Here is a 17,132-nt window from a genome sequence, read left to right as displayed (position 1 = left end):
TATGACACACCAAATATCTTCAAGTCTTCAACCAACGTCAGGGTGAAACCAATGGTGCTACGGATTGCAATATTTTCATTCCACAAAGTATTTCAGTACATAAGTTGGCACACAGGATAAGTATACAAATACCATAAGAAATTCAACGCTTGTACAGTAGAATGAGATAATGATTTTGATTTGGTTGGTTGCTTATGTTACAATTATTTCAATGAATTGTAATTCACATTCAATCTTCAAGTATTTGCATCTTTACAAGTGATTCAAGGATCCATATATCGTTGATAGTTTAAAATTATTACAAGTTTTCGCAGAAGTACAGCGCTTTAGAAGTCAGATATTTCACATCAACTTGGTTAGTTAAAGATTTCACTTAGTAAATTTTGGAATGATCGTATTTCAGGTCATTACTATTTTCTAGAAATTTGGCTTGATGCAATGCTAAGTAGACTCGATGTCTTCATTGATTGATGCTCAGCGATGGACCAAAGATTGAAGTTACACAAACACAATGTAGACTCAATGTCCTTCGTGGACGGATCAGTAATTTAGTTTTACGAAAACTGAATTCACAAAAACACAAAGTAGATTCGTAGTAGTCTGATGATGGTTGATGTAGAATAATTTGAGGGTCTTCTGGCGATGGTTGTCGAACAAAATACTCAATTTGTAAGGACTTTATTCAAAGCAAACTAGTCTTGAGGTCGTCTTATGTCGAGTAACATCGGAATCTTCTGGGAAAATAAGTGTATACAATAGCAAAGTAGTGTCGTGCTCATCTGGCGGAGTGGTTTTTAGAATTGTTGAAATTATATAAACTCAATGTAGACTCGGAATTTTTACTCCCCACATCAGTGGTAGAGCGTTTGGCGGAGGGGGGGGGGGGGGGTTGAGAGCAGGCCACCCCTTAGGTTGATGAGTGCAATGATTGAGTGCAGGAACCATGAGCCTCAAGAGCACAGGCATACATTGGCAGGCTCCGGAGAGTTTACAGCTGTTCGCTCAGTACTCCACAGGGTTCATGAAACAAATCAAATCCCAGTATCAGTGCTTAATAAAGACTCATTCACACATTGACGCCAATGCTTTGTTCTGAATTGATGTCCTGATGCACTTTGTGGTTTCATGTGAAGCTTTTCAGGGTTACAGTGTCCAAGGTATTCACAATACATCAGTGCAGTACCTGATTAAGGATGCGCAAGAGTGAGTAAACACCACTACAAACACATTCTTCTCTTTCATGTATATTGACCTCACATGGAGGTGAGAAAGTTTCGCTCCACAAAGCGTTCACAAGTTTTTTCACTTCTATGCATCATTATTCATCACATGACTGTCTATGAATAACCTGTGCATAATATGTGCACTCCATGTCCAGGATCGTGACAACAATCAGTTTAAGATTCTTTTTCATAAGAGCGTACTTTCTAATCAAATATAAATGGTCAATTAACAACTAATTAGTGATTCTCAAACACAAAGTGTAAGCAAAAGCTGCCTCTGTTTTCCAAGTTTGGAATTTATCAGTCAGTCAGACACTTTCAAATGGCCGAGGGTCTAACAAATAAGAGAATATAGAAAATAGGTTGGGGCATCAAGCCTCCTAAACCCAAACGTGACAGGAAGCAAAGCAAAACAACCAAAGTCAGAAAAACAACAAGGCTCGCGAACGCGAGTGGCAAATGACAGTAAGACAGAAGCTAACCTTGCTTGACACACTTTAAATATCATGTTCAGGACATAGACGAAATATACAAGCATACATATGCCCAAAGCTTTAATGCAAATACACTTGAGAAAATCATATATAGTAATACATTATAGTAAACACAGAAATGACAGAATTTAAAATTGTTTACTGATTAGGCACTTAAGAATTACTTAAACTGAAGTATTCAGTTCATGAAACTTAAAACTACTATATACTGTTTGGTTGTAGAGGTCTGTGTGTCAGAAATATATCTAAAAGTGACCAGCACTAAGTAAGTGCTTGCTACTATTACTATCTATGTAATGGCTGGTTATGAAAATCTTATTAGGCACGCATATTTCCTTACGTCCCGGAGGTGATAGAGCCCTTTGACGTGACATGGGTTCGGATATGCTAAGAAGAACCGTCCATTGTGTGGAATTTTCACTATTCGGTACGGGCCAGTATACAGGGTGTAACAAAAATGTTCCACACTAACTGCAGGACATATTCCTCACACATAGATGAAATTATTTTCTGTGAAAATGGGCCTGCGAACGCTTTGTTTCCATGTTACAACTCATTTTCTCTAACTCATTAATAATGGCAAACACGCAAGAACAGAACGTTAGAGTCATTGGGAATATGCACTCTTGGTAACGTCTGGTTACGTTGGGCACCTCCAGTGTTTTGTTTTACATGTCCCTGCAGCCATGCAACTTACATCATTGCTTGTTCACAGATAACATCAACCCCTCCAGCTATTGGTATGACCATTGCAAGCACATGGGTTATTATGCAGAGTTAACCACAGACTTGGCTCGTGCAATGGCAGTGTACACAAATGCAAAGATGGCAGATTCGCATTTGATGTTTGAATTAGCTGACGACATTGTTGGTGACAGATTGGTAGGGCCTCACTTTCTTCAATCCAGACTCAATGGACAAAGAAATCATAATTTCGTAGAGGATGTTCTACTTGATCTTTAGCAGATGTACATTTAGATGTGTGACGAAACGTACTTCCTACACCTCCTCATTTTAGTGTTAATGCCCATCGGCTTCTAAATAAAAGATTCAGAGACAGATGGATAGGTAGACACAAACCAGTAGTCCAGCATCCATTCTCTCTTGACCTACACCTACTGCAATTTTATTTGTGGGGACGTTTGAAAGCTTGTGTGTATGGTACTCTAGTACAAGATGTTCAGAGTCTCTGTCCTCATATTATGTATGGCTGCGAAACCATACAAAATACTCTAGGGATACATCAGCACATCTGAGATTCACTAAATTGGTGGGTTAATGCGTATATCAATGCTCACAGACGACATCTGAACATTTGTTGCGAGAAATAGTTACATTTGATATGCTGGTGTGTTCTGTTTGTGTGTGATACTGATGATTAGTAAGTTGGAGAAAGTGAGTTGTAATGTGAAAACAGAGTTTCAAGACACATGTTCACGTAACGTAAATTCTTCAGCTAAATGTGAGGAATGTGTCCTACCATTTGTGTCATACATTTTTGTTACATCCTATATAATAACTGCCACTGCTTTTTTCTGTAGAAGGGATGGCTTAGGATGAGACCTAAGTACACCATCTCGTCTAGGTCAAACAACTGGGTTTGGCCCAGTTTTTTATCATATGCTCTCTTGTGCATCACAGCTCTGGCATTCAAGGACACAAACGCTTTGCATGTTTTCTTTTCCCATGAGGTGTCACGGCTCGGGGAGAGTGGAAGTGGAGCCACCTACTCATTTTCCTTGACTTTGTTTAGCATAATTTCATTTGGTGTGTGTACTGTCGAAAGTTGCGAAAGATGGTTCATTATCTTCTCAAAGAGAGTGACAAAATCAAGCCGCTTTGTCTTTTTTTATGGTGTGGAGGTCAGAATAAAACGGTTGAATTCTTTGACAATTCGTTCTGTGCAATTACTATCAGGGTGGAAACGTGAAACCAGAATTTGTTTCATTTTATCCTCGCACAGAAATGAGCGATAAACTCGCCCAGTAAAATTTGATGCAATATTGCATCAGGCTTTCAACTATTTTCGTGACGTTGGTGGTGGACATTTGGCTACAGCTTGTATCTTGAGCAGATCAGGTTCTGTACCTGTTGGAGATATGGTATGTCTTAAAAACTTGATCTGTTGTTTACCGAAATTCGATTTCTCCAAGTTCAGAGTCATTCCTGACTGTGAAGACCGTTACAAAACTTGCCCCAACAGCTTGATGTGCTGCTCCCAGAAGCGGTGGCCATTAACACATCAGCAACATTGACAGTAACATCGTCTAACAAACCCGGCCTGAGAACAGTGTCAGGGGCCGTAACAAATATGCCAGAGTGCTCACTCACACCGAGCTTCAGCACCTTAAACTGGTGCAACCGCCCAGCGAAAATAAAAACAGTGTACTTCTTAGAATCTTCTGACAATTGGATCTGCCAATATGATTATTGAGGATCGAGTGTCGTTAGGAAATTCTTTCTTGAAAAAAACCTTTGCAATAATTCTTCAGGAGCTTCTGGACAGGTTCTTACAGGCACGATGATTTTTCTTATGTTATGTGTGCCTAGAACTAAGTGCATTCCACCTCCTGGATTCACTGTGGCTAACAATGCACTGCAGTAGGGAGAGAATGAGCTCTCATTGACGCCACACGCGAGCATCTTGTGTAATTCTTATTGCACCACCTCACTCCTGGCCTACGGGATGGCATAGGTTTGATTACAATAAGTGTAATGGGCAGCGACGTTACATGATGGACCTATCCTTTCACAATAGCAGGCTTCTTAGAGAAAACATGTACATACGTCATCAATAATTGCATAAGTTCACCCTTTTGCTGTGCGTCAAAGCATTTACATTCCCGAGCCTTGGTGTGAATTTCGTTTACATCGGGTAGATCATCATTTGCATTGACTGACACTGGTTTTGTTTCAATGTTCGTAAAATGACTGTCCCTCCAGTACATTCATAACAACTAATTTGATTGACAGGCCCTCGCATAATACACTCCTGGAAATGGAAAAAAGAACACATTGACACCGGTGTGTCAGACCCACCATACTTGCTCCGGACACTGCGAGAGGGCTGTACAAGCAATGATCACACGCACGGCACAGCGGACACACCAGGAACCGCGGTGTTGGCCGTCGAATGGCGCTAGCTGCGCAGCATTTGTGCACCGCCGCCGTCAGTGTCAGCCAGTTTGCCGTGGCATACGGAGCTCCATCGCAGTCTTTAACACTGGTAGCATGCCGCGACAGCGTGGACGTGAACCGTATGTGCAGTTGACGGACTTTGAGCGAGGGCGTATAGTGGGCATGCGGGAGGCCGGGTGGACGTACCGCCGAATTGCTCAACACGTGGGGCGTGAGGTCTCCACAGTACATCGATGTTGTCGCCAGTGGTCGGCGGAAGGTGCACGTGCCCGTCGACCTGGGACCGGACCGCAGCGACGCACGGATGCACGCCAAGACCGTAGGATCCTACGCAGTGCCGTAGGGGACCGCACCGCCACTTCCCAGCAAATTAGGGACACTGTTGCTCCTGGGGTATCGGCGAGGACCATTCGCAACCGTCTCCATGAAGCTGGGCTACGGTCCCGCACACCGTTAGGCCGTCTTCCGCTCACGCCCCAACATCGTGCAGCTCGCCTCCAGTGGTGTCGCGACAGGCGTGAATGGAGGGACGAATGGAGACGTGTCGTCTTCAGCGATGAGAGTCGCTTCTGCCTTGGTGCCAATGATGGTCGTATGCGTGTTTGGCGCCGTGCAGGTGAGCGCCACAATCAGGACTGCATACGACCGAGGCACACAGGGCCAACACCCGGCATCATGGTGTGGGGAGCGATCTCCTACACTGGCCGTACACCACTGGTGATCGTCGAGGGGACACTGAATAGTGCACGGTACATCCAAACCGTCATCGAACCCATCGTTCTACCATTCCTAGACCGGCAAGGGAACTTGCTGTTCCAACAGGACAATGCACGTCCGCATGTATCCCGTGCCACCCAACGTGCTCTAGAAGGTGTAAGTCAACTACCCTGGCCAGCAAGATCTCCGGATCTGTCCCCCATTGAGCATGTTTGGGACTGGATGAAGCGTCGTCTCACGCGGTCTGCACGTCCAGTACGAACGCTGGTCCAACTGAGGCGCCAGGTGGAAATGGCATGACAAGCCGTTCCACAGGACTACATCCAGCATACGATCGTCTCCATGGGAGAATAGCAGCCTGCATTGCTGCGAAAGGTGGATATACACTGTACTAGTGCCGACATTGTGCATGCTCTGTTGCCTGTGTCTATGTGCCTGTGGTTCTGTCAGTGTGATCATGTGATGTATCTGACCCCAGGAATGTGTCAATAAAGTTTCCCCTTCCTGGGACAATGAATTCACGGTGTTCTTATTTCAATTTCCAGGAGTGTATGTTATGACGTTCTGTGGTACGAATTAATTTTGATTGCATCTCCTTCTCATTAACAAGTAGGGTGCATGTTCTTGCATGAGACTGATACACGCATTCCTCTGCCTTAGGGATTCCATCCCAGTCAAGCAAGGTACGGTTAGACTCCTTACCACTAACAACATGCACCCAGTGGCCTCGCTCTCAAATTTTGTTAGAACCAATACCTGCGTCTCTACTCTTTGCGTGTGGGCGCCAGTAGCTCCCAGCACAGCACAATTCTGTACCAGGAATGCTGGAACCTTTTCCAACTTTTTTCAAAGAAATGAGTGGCCATCATATTCATACTAGATCTGGTGTCAATCACTATGGTGAATGGAATACCTCCGACTACACCATACACTGCAACTTGTGTCTGACCTGCCCAGACTTCCCTACATGATACTGGATCATTACACAGTTCATCACGGATATATTATCATTATAACAAAGCACGTTCATTGAATTACAAGAACTGTTACCTCATTTATTCCTTCGACCACAAACATGGAGCATGATGAGACCGCATTTAGTTTGATGCATTGTTCGTTTGTGGAGGGCGCTCATCCATGCTCTCCACAATCTCTGTTGTCTAATTTCGCGGAGTTTGTGACCAGCCTGTTGGTGGTCTCGGCTTGGAAATAGATTGATTCCAGTCGTGACTTCCTTTCAGTGGATTATTATTCTGCGGACAGTTTTGTTTCCACTAATTACCATGGATCTGCCACAATGACGACTGCCCTGCATGTGATCCATTCCTATCATCCTGGTATGCAGGGCGAAACTTGTCATTGCGCTTTCTACGCTGGAATCTGGCGCCGTTATGCACCTGCTGATTTCTGTTTACGTTTTGCCTCGCATCTTGCGTGGGAGGGGTCGCTCTGTTGCGAGCAGTGTCGTTCCGGCCATTGTTGTTAAGGCGGCAGGAATGCACCGTTCTCGCGCCACCGTTTCCGTTCGTGTGTTGTAATGGACTAAATCTAACGCATCGACGACAGAAAGAAAACCGTCAGTTTTAAAAACCGTCACGTGAATTAACTTTTCACATAGGATGTAATATAAAAAATTGATTTTTGAATAAATTATAATTGTATATGATTACGTTGTTAAAATGTTTTGCGCTTATTGGTATTCTTTTGGGCATCGGACTTCCTTACATTTTTGTTGAAGCTGGAGGTGGCGGAGGACTCCGGGGACACCGGCGCTTGTCGTAATCACGAAAGTCATCTTCCTGTACTTTTCCTCTTCATTTACTTCAATAAATAAAATGCTTGATACGGTTTTTAACATTGTATTATTCACTCACACACACGATACATCAAGAACGCAATACTTCATCTCTAAAATGGCACGTTCTCATCGTCCAAACAAAAAACTACAACAAATTGAATGAGAAATTGTCTTCGTTTGTCTGCCCCTTACCGCGCATTCATAATTAACGTTTTTGCCAACCCTCTGGTTACTCGGTGTTTTACATAATACCGGGTGATCAAAAAGTCAGTATAAATTTGAAAACCTAATAAACTACGGAATAATGTAGATAGAGAGATTGACACACATGCTTGGAATTACGGTTTTTTTTTTTTAGAACCAGGCGCTCCACCCAATATTGCTAGACTCTTGAAACATCTCTTGCGCGCGTCGTTTGGTGATGATCGTGTGCTCAGAAACCACTTTCGTCATGCTTGGCCTCCCAGGTCCCCAGACCACAGTTCGTGCAATTATTGGCTTTGGGGTTACCTGAAGTGGCAACTGTATCGTGATCGACCGACATCTCTAGGGATGCTGAAAGACAACATCCGACGCCATGCCTCACCATAACTCCGGACATGCGTTACAGTGCTGTTCACAACATTATTCCTCGACTACAGCTATTGTTGAGGAATGATGGTGGACGTATTGAGCATTTCCTGTAAAGAACATCATCTTTGCTTTGTCTTACTTTGTTATGCTAATTATTACTATTCGGATCAAATGAAGCGCCATCTGTCGGAAATTTTTTGAACTTTTGTATTTTTTCGGCTCTAATAAAACCCCATGTCATTCCAAGCATGTGTGTCAATTTGTACCTCTCTATCTACATTATTCCGTGATTTATTCAGTTTTCAAATTTATACTGACTTTTTGATATACTGTATATGTTCATCATGTACTTATATAATTGCCTCACATTGTACGTTGACATGTTGTGGAGACGTACAGCGTTCTTTTTACTTAAATTTGCCGATAGTGGTCGATGCCCTTCATTGTCGGCTTTTCTCTCTCTTTTTTTTGTGGAACTGACATGTCAGCTTATCCTATGCATGTTAATGTTCTACTAGAAATTAAAATATTATATACATAATATGAGTCCGTTACATATTTAAATTTAACGCGCTGACAATAATGTCCAGTTCGCTCCATTCTCGCTGCCGGGATTAGTGCTGGCGCACTGGCTAATTTGGCGGCAATAACTAGTTGCCAACGGTCAACATGCTATATGCTACCGTTGCACGTGCGTGGACTCGTTCTCTTGGTGTTGATGTCGCACTGAGTGTCACACTTTCATCAGAGTGCCACGTATCGAAGAATTGCTGTGGCGTTTGTCTTCATTCTGGGTGCAGTGAGTGTGTGCTTATTGTTCAGAATCCGACGCTGTGGCAGGAGATCTCCATTTTTACGACCCGGGCGACATTACCATCCGTCGTACTCGCATTTTCAGCGGAGAGAACACTGACCAACAGCATCCGTCGATGAGGTGAGTACCTGCTCGAACAACTTTAGTTCACCTGTCCATGTATCAAGCGTTGTGAACCACGATATTCATAAGTTATTTCGTTGCACACATGTTCATGTTACCACACTTGACCATGCACTTGTTGAAAGACACATGTTGTTGTTGTTGTGGTCTTCAGTCCTGAGAATGGTTTGATGCAGCTCTCCATGCTACTCTATCCTGTGCAAGCTTCTTCATCTCCCAGTACCTACTGCAGCCTACATCCTTCTGAATCTGTTTAGTGTATTCATCTCTTGGTCTCCCTCTACGATTTTTACCCTCCACGCTGATCTCCAATACTAAATTGGTGATCCGTTGATGCCTCAGAACATGTCCTACCAACCGATCCCTTCTTCTAGTCAAGTTGTGCCACAAACTCCTCTTCTCCCCAATCCTATTCAGTACCTCCTCATTAGTTATGTGTTCTACCCATTTAATCTTCAGCATTCTTCTGTAGCACCACATTTCGAAAGCTTCTATTCTCTTCTTGTCCAAACTATTTATCGTCCGTGTTTCACTTCCATACAAGGTCACACTCTATACAACAACTTTCAGAAACGACTTCCTGACACTTAAATCTATACTCGATGTTAACAAATTTCTCTTCTTCAGAAACGCTTTCCTTGCCATTGCCAGTCTACATTTTATATCCTCTCTACTTCGGCCATCATCAGTTATTTTGCTCCCCAAATAGGAAAACTCCTTTACTACTTTAAGTGTCTCATTTCCTAATCTAATTCGCTCAGCATCACCTGATTTAATTTTACATTCCATTATCCTCGTTTTCCTTTTGTTGATGTTCATCTTATATCCTCCTTTCAAGACACTGTCCATTCCGTTCAACTGCTCTTCCAAGTCCTTTGCTGTCTCCGACAGAATTACAATGTCATCGGCGAACCTTAAAGTTTTTATTTTTTCTCCATGGATTTTAATACCTACTCCAAATTTTTCTTTTGTTTCCTTTACTGCTTGCTCAATATACAGATTGAACAACATCGGGGAGAGGCTACAACCCTGTCTCACTCCCTTGCCAACCACTGCTTCCCTTTCATGTCCCTCGACCCTTATAACTGCCATCTGGTTTCTGTACAAATTGTAAATAGCCTTTCGCTCTCTGTATTTTATCCCTGTCACCTCCAGAATTTGAAAGAGAGTATTCCAGTCAACATTGTCAAAAGCTTTCTCTAAGTCTACAAATGCTAGAAACGTAGGTTTGCCTTTTCTTAATCTAGCTTCTAAAATAAGTCGTAGAGTCAGTATTGCCTCACGTGTTCTCATATTTCTACGGAATCCAAACTGATCTTCCCCGAGGTCAGCTTCTACCAGTTTTTCCATTCGTCTGTAAAGAATTCGCGTTAGTATTTTGCAGCCGTGACTTATTAAACTGATAGTTCGGTAATTTTCACATCTGTCAACACCTGCTTTCTTTGGGATTGGAATTATTATATTCTTCTTGAAGTCTGAGGGTATTTCGCCTATATCATACATCTTGCTCACCAGATGGTAGAGTTTTGTCAGAACTGGCTCTCCCAAGGCTGTCAGTAGTTCTAATGGAATGTTGTCTACTCCTGGGGCCTTGTTTCGACTTAGGTCTTTCAGTGCTCTATCAATCTCTTCACGCAGTATCATATCTCCCATTTCATCTTCATCTACATCCTCTTCCATTTCTATAACACTGCCCTCAGTAAATCGCCCTTGTATAGACCCTCTGTATACTCCTTCCACCTTTCTGCTTTCCCTTCTTTACTTAGAACTGGGTTTCCATCTGAGCTCTTGATATTCATACAAGTGGTTCTCTTTTCTCCAAAGGTCTCTTTAATTTTCCTATAGGCAGTATCTATTTTACCCCTAGTGAGATAAGCCTATACATCCTTATATTTGTCCTCTAGCCATCCCTGCTTAGCCATTTTGCACTTCCTGTCGATTTCATTTTTGAGACTTTGTATTCCTTTTTGCCTGCTTCATTTACTGCATTTTTATATTTACTCTTTTCATCAATGAAATTCAATATTTCTTCTGTTAGCCAAGGATTTCTACTAGCCCTCGTCTTTTTACCTACTTGATCCTCTGCTGCCTTCACCACTTCATCCCTCAAAGCTACCCATTCTTCTTCTACTCTATTTCTTTCCCCCCTCCTTGTCAATTGTTCCCTTATGCTCTCCCTGAAACTCTGTACAACCTCTGGTTCTTTCAGTTTATCCAGGTCCCATCTTCTTAAACTCCCACCTTTTTGCAGTTTTAATCTACAGTTCATAACCAGTAGATTGTGGTCAGAGTGCACATCTGCCCCTGGAAATGTCTTACAATTTAAAACCTGGTTCCTAAATCTCTGTCTTACCATTATATAATCTATCTGAAACCTTAGAGTATCTCCAGGGTTCTTCCATGTATACAACCTTCTTTCATGATTCTTAAACCAAGTGTTAGCTATGATTAAGTTATGCTCTGCGCAAAATTCTACCAGGCGGCTTCCTCTTTCATTCCTTAGCCCCAATCCATATTCACCTACTATGTTTCCTTCTCTCCCTTTTCCTACTCTTGAATTCCAGTCACCCATGACTATTAAATTTTCGTATCCCTTCACTACCTGAATAATTTCTTTTATCTCATCATACATTTCATCAATTTCTTCGTCATGTGCAGAGCTAGTTGGCATATAAACTTGTACTACTGTAGTAGGCGTGGGCTTCGTGTCTATCTTGGCCACAATAATGCGTTCACTATGCTGTTTGTAGTAGCTTACCCGTACTCCTATTTTTTTATTCATTATTAAACCTACTCCTGCATTACCCCTATTTGATTTTGTATTTATAGCCCTGTATTCAACTGACCAAAAGTCTTGAAAGGCACATATAGCCGTCCAAAACATTGCGTAGATTGCTTGCTTTTGAAGTTCATTTCTTCATATAGAGTTTGGTTTCCAATGAAAATTCATACTAGTATTGAGTTACAACAATATACATATCATGATAGCTCATACCTAAGGCTGACATTCCATTCATTGGTTATATTACGAACATAAATTTCTTAAGTTTTAAAACATCCTAAAATTTTTCATTAACTGGGTTCTGTTACTACAGTTTGTTTGTTAGTTTAAAATTATCTTCGTACACATCACATATACAAATTAATTACATATCACATTTTTATGACACAATACAAGCATATGACAGATTTTGCTTCATTTTACAGATAGGCTTTTATCACTTATGGGAGCTTATTTCTTTCTTAAGTAAAGGAGCGAAAAAAACATTGGAAACAGGACTAAAAATTCGCGCATTGCGAGCGTAACTATGCTTGGCGCCGCCACCTTTGTTTGGAAGAGAAGAAAGGAAATACTGATCTACTGATTAAAGGATTTATGAGGAAATTCTACATATTGGGTACGTTTGTGAAGAGTGCATGTCGTAATAAACCACCGATTAAATTCTTTAAAGACTCGTTCACTGGACTTGCTTCTGGATGAAAAAAGCTTACTAATATGTGCTTTATGCCCTGCGTGGTCATAAATTGTTGCCACTTCCGCCCAACTAAATCTGAAGCATTGTCAGTTAGTACCTTTGGTTTACCTAATCTTTCCAAATAGTCTCCCTCAGTTATTTTTCTGATATTTGTGGCTGCTGCATTTTTAATGGCATACATTTTGACAAGTTTCGAGAAAATATCGTATAGTGCTACTCCGTATCTTGCTCCTTTACTTCTTGGATATGGACCGGCTATGTCCAGGGATTATATATCTAGAGGGTTTTAGAGTATTGGGTGTAGCTCTGTATATTTTGACACATTGGACTGTTCTGATTTTTGACATATTGCTCACTTTCTTAATACCTGTAGGACTTGCCTTCTCAAATTTGAAAAATTACAAAGTGTTGCAATTTTTCCAGTACATATGCTCACTCCATAATGTCGCCATACTTCATGTGTGTGTTTTATAAATTCGTCGATATAATCTTCCGGGATACACACACACCATTGTTCAAATTATTCATGTTTCTTATGAAACGAAACGCCCTTGTATTCCTGATACCATTTACTTACCTTTCCACCTCCATCCTGTTTAAGGTTTTGCATGACTTTACTCCATCTGCGATCATGCTGTTGTATAATTTTCATTTGCTTACAATACGTATGGTAACCAGACTGTTATGTTGTACCCTGCGTTAATAACGTTTTGAGTTCTGCATCTCTCTCTGTTAATTCACGAAATACCTCTAAACCTTGTGGCAAGCTAGACAAGGCATCTGCAATAACATTCTGACTTCCTTTAATATAAATGATCTCTAAATTGAATTTTTGTAAATAGAGACACCGCCTAGCTAATCTACTGTGCAATAGTTTGCATGTTAAAAGAAATGACAGTGACTGGTGGTCACAGTAAACTTTGGTATTCTTGCCCCATAAAAAATTCAAACATTTTAAATGCCCATATTACCTCTAAACTTTCCAATTCTGACACTGAGTAAGATCTTTATGCTTCTGATAATGTGCGACTAGCAAAGCTAATGAACTTGGGTACTTCCTTACCTTCTTCCTCTCGCATCTGGAATAAGCATGACCCCCCACCCTTGAGATGAGGCATCTGTGCATAGACAAAAATCCTTGGACGTGTCAGAGTGGCTAAGAATTTTTGCATTGACTAATGCTTGCTTAATGTGATTAAAGTCCTCTCGACACTTCTCATCCCATAATCAAAGCCCATTTTTTCGTAACAAGTTGAGCAATCCATCACTGTTCATCAGTTGTTGTGGTACGAATTTACGAAAAAACTAAGCTAGTCCTAAAGAGGCTTTAAGCTGTTTTTTATTCCTTGGAGCTGGACAATTGTGTATGGCATTAAGTTTTTTCGGATCAGGTAATATACCTTCTTCCGACACAACATGTCCTAAAAATTTGACTTCCTCCTTACCAAAATTAGACTTTTTTACATTGGCTGTTACTCTGTAATCTGCAAATCGTTGAAGCACCTGTTGAATGAGCCTGATATGTTCTAACCAAGTGCGTGTGGCTATTAGCAGGTCGTCTACATAGACAGTGACTTTGCTAAGCAGTTCTGGTCCTAAAACCTTGTCCAATGCAGATACAAACACTCCTGCGCTAATGTTCGGTCCAAAAGGTAGAACACGGAATTCGTAACTTCTGCCCCCACAAACAAATGCAGTATATCTTCGGCTTTATTCATGGAGTTTTATTTGCCAGTAGGACCTATTGAGATCGAGCACACTGAAATATTTTGTATAGTAAAATTTTTGAAGCTGTTCGTCCAAATTGCCTGGCCTTATGCGTACTGGTATTATAATTTTATTGATACCTCTAGCATCGAGAACTAATCTTACAGAACCATCTGGTTTGCTTACTGGTAATATTGCATTACAATAGGGTGAAAATGAAGGTTGTATAATTCCCAATTTAATCATGTGATTGATCTCTCCCCTTACTGCTTCTCGTTTTGCCCATGGAATAGGATATGACATTACACAAAATGTCTCATGTGCATAGACTTGAAATTTATATTCATAGTCTTTGATTTCTCCTGGCTCCTTACTGATAACATTGGCATACTTCAATAACAAATTAGACAGGTCTTGTCATTGGATATCGTTTAGTACCTGTGATTCACTTAGTTTCTGCTCTGCCATTTCGTAACTAGCCTCAGTATTCGCTTCTTGTTCAGTATCAAATTTTTTTGTGAAATAGCCGACCGTGGCCGAGCGGTTCTAGGCGCTACAGTCTGGAACCGCGCGACCGCTAAGGTCGCAGGTTCGAATCCTGCCTCGGGCATGGATGTGTGTGATGTCCTTAGGTTTGTTAGGTTTAAGTAGTTCTAAGTTCTAGGGGACTGATGACCTCAGAAGATAAGTCCCCTAGCGCTGAGAGCCATTTGAACCATTTGTTTGTGAAATACACAGCTGGAAAGGAATATTATACTACTACATTTGACTCTGGTTTGGTTTTGTTACTTTCATCAGATGTTTTGTCTAAATCAGTAGAAAAGATCTGATCCTTCACATGAAAGTGGCATTCACCATTGCCTATGTCAATCTGTGTTTTGTACGTTCTAAATGTGTCCGTGCCAATAAGACAATTAACTATAAGCATGTCAATTATAAGCAAGTTGCACTTCACTGTAAAATGTTCAACTTGTACTGGTATAAGTGCTTGATGCTTAACCAATTTAGTCTTACTGCCTGTAGCAATTTGCACCTTGTAATTTTGTGCAGGAAATGTTGGGAATTTGCCTCTCTTCTTCAATTCCCAAAAAAATGCCTTTGACATTAGGTTGGTAATTGAACCTGCATCTAAAATTAACTGTGTGTCAATGATTGCTTGTACTTGTTTTTCCTTAAATTTATCCACTTTATCTAAATCAAGCTGATACAAATCATCCCTGATGTCACCTTGTTTGTCAAATATTATGAAACATGTTTGTAGTTCTGCCTTGCCCCCACTTCCTGAGAGGTCAAAAGCCTGGGGCTTAACTACGACCAGTTCGTGTTTTCCGACGGCGTAGTGTGACTTAGTTCATTGCCTGGAGAAATTTCAGTGAGCTGCACTGTGTGTGTACTTCGCCACATTGTGTCGTAGGCTGCTGTGCATCTATTTTGCTGCCCAAAGGTCGGCTGCGGTACAGCGTAAGGCATGGCATTGTTGCCGCGCGTCGGCCACTGCTGCTACTGGACCTTGCCATTGCCTTCCTCCGGCCGTAATGGGGATGATGATGAAGACGACACAACAACACCCAGTCATCTAGAGACAGGAAAAATCCCTGACCCCGCCGGGAATCGAACCCGGGACCCCGTGCTCGGGAAGCGAGAACGCGCGAGACCACGAGCTGCGGACGATATTCGGCATAGGACCTTGTGATCATGAATTGTACTTCGCTCGTGCGTTGAAATTACCCCTGTTGTTTTGGATTTTTTTTTTTAAATCGTTTGTTTTTTTCCGTTCCCGTTAGCGTACTTATTAGCTGTGGGTATGTAACTTTGCTGTAGTGTGTACCAACCTTGCTGTGTGTTTAAATCACATTTTACTGACTGATTTACGTAATTATGTTGTTGTTGTGCCTGATTTTCTGTTGCTCTATGGGGTACAGGTCTTTCCTCATAGCTTAAGTCGATAAAATCTAGCACTGACAGAAAATATTCAGTAACGTGCTCGGGTGTTGTGACTAATTTTTCTCTAATGTGCGAAGGTAAACGACTTTTCAAAATTTTTAACAAGTCTACCTGTGATATTGGGTTCGTCCAGTAGCGCGTCTTGTTCAGGTATTTTTCAAAGTAACCAAGTAGACTACCGTATTTGCCATTGAATGGTGCAGGGTTGAAAACCTCGCGTCTTTCTTGCACTGCCTCAGGCCAGCATTTGTCGAGGAAAGTTCGTTCAGATTGGGTATAAGTGCTGCAACGTTCGGCTACTTCAGTTGCCCATAAGAGCACATCGCCTTGCGTATATCCCACAACAAATTTGATTTTCTGTGCTTCCGTCCAGTTGCGTGGAAATACATGACATGAAATGAAATGATCGTACGGCATTGTTGGCCGGGAGGCCCCATTCGGGGGAGTTCGGCCACCGTATATGACAAAAAGCACTAATAAATACTACGGGATTCATTCTTTTACCTTCGGTAGCAAATGTAGGAAATTGTCGATGTCTCAGCAAACCTTCGTCTGCAAAAATAGTTGATAGACTCGTAGCATTTTCGATGGTGTTTATTTTGTTATTGTAGTTACCTGTGATTCCGGCTGGTAATTGTGCAGGTATTGGAGTTGTGGGCATGTTTACATTTTGCAATCTACAACTGTCACTGGTGCCTCCTGTGGGACACGTGAAAATTTGTGAATAGATACCAACAGGTTGTGGTTATTTCACTGTAGCCTGTGTATTTCGAGATCCGGTAATATTTTCTTCTAAAAGATTGCGGATCCTGTTTTCCATTGCTTGCAGGTTAATGTTTACTTTGTTCACGATTTCATTTTCTTTTTCTTCTGAATGGTCTTTTCTGCTACATCTGTGTATAACTTACACTCGGTTACTAACTTCTCTGCAATGGTGTTACCCTTATCTAGCGTACCTGCTTCAGCTTGACTAATGATATCACTCAGATTTTCATTAATCTTCTCTCTCTCCTTCTTAGCACATGCTGAGTCAACTTCTAATGTTGCTACCCTTAAAGTAAACTTTTCTACAGCTAGAGGTAGGCCTTCATGGTCTTTATTTAGTTTGTTAACGACAGTGGTTAC

The sequence above is a fragment of the Schistocerca nitens genome, chromosome 10, assembly GCF_023898315.1.
Source record: "Schistocerca nitens isolate TAMUIC-IGC-003100 chromosome 10, iqSchNite1.1, whole genome shotgun sequence".
Taxonomy (NCBI): domain Eukaryota; kingdom Metazoa; phylum Arthropoda; class Insecta; order Orthoptera; family Acrididae; genus Schistocerca; species Schistocerca nitens.
Note: the sequence above shows the minus strand (reverse complement) of the source record.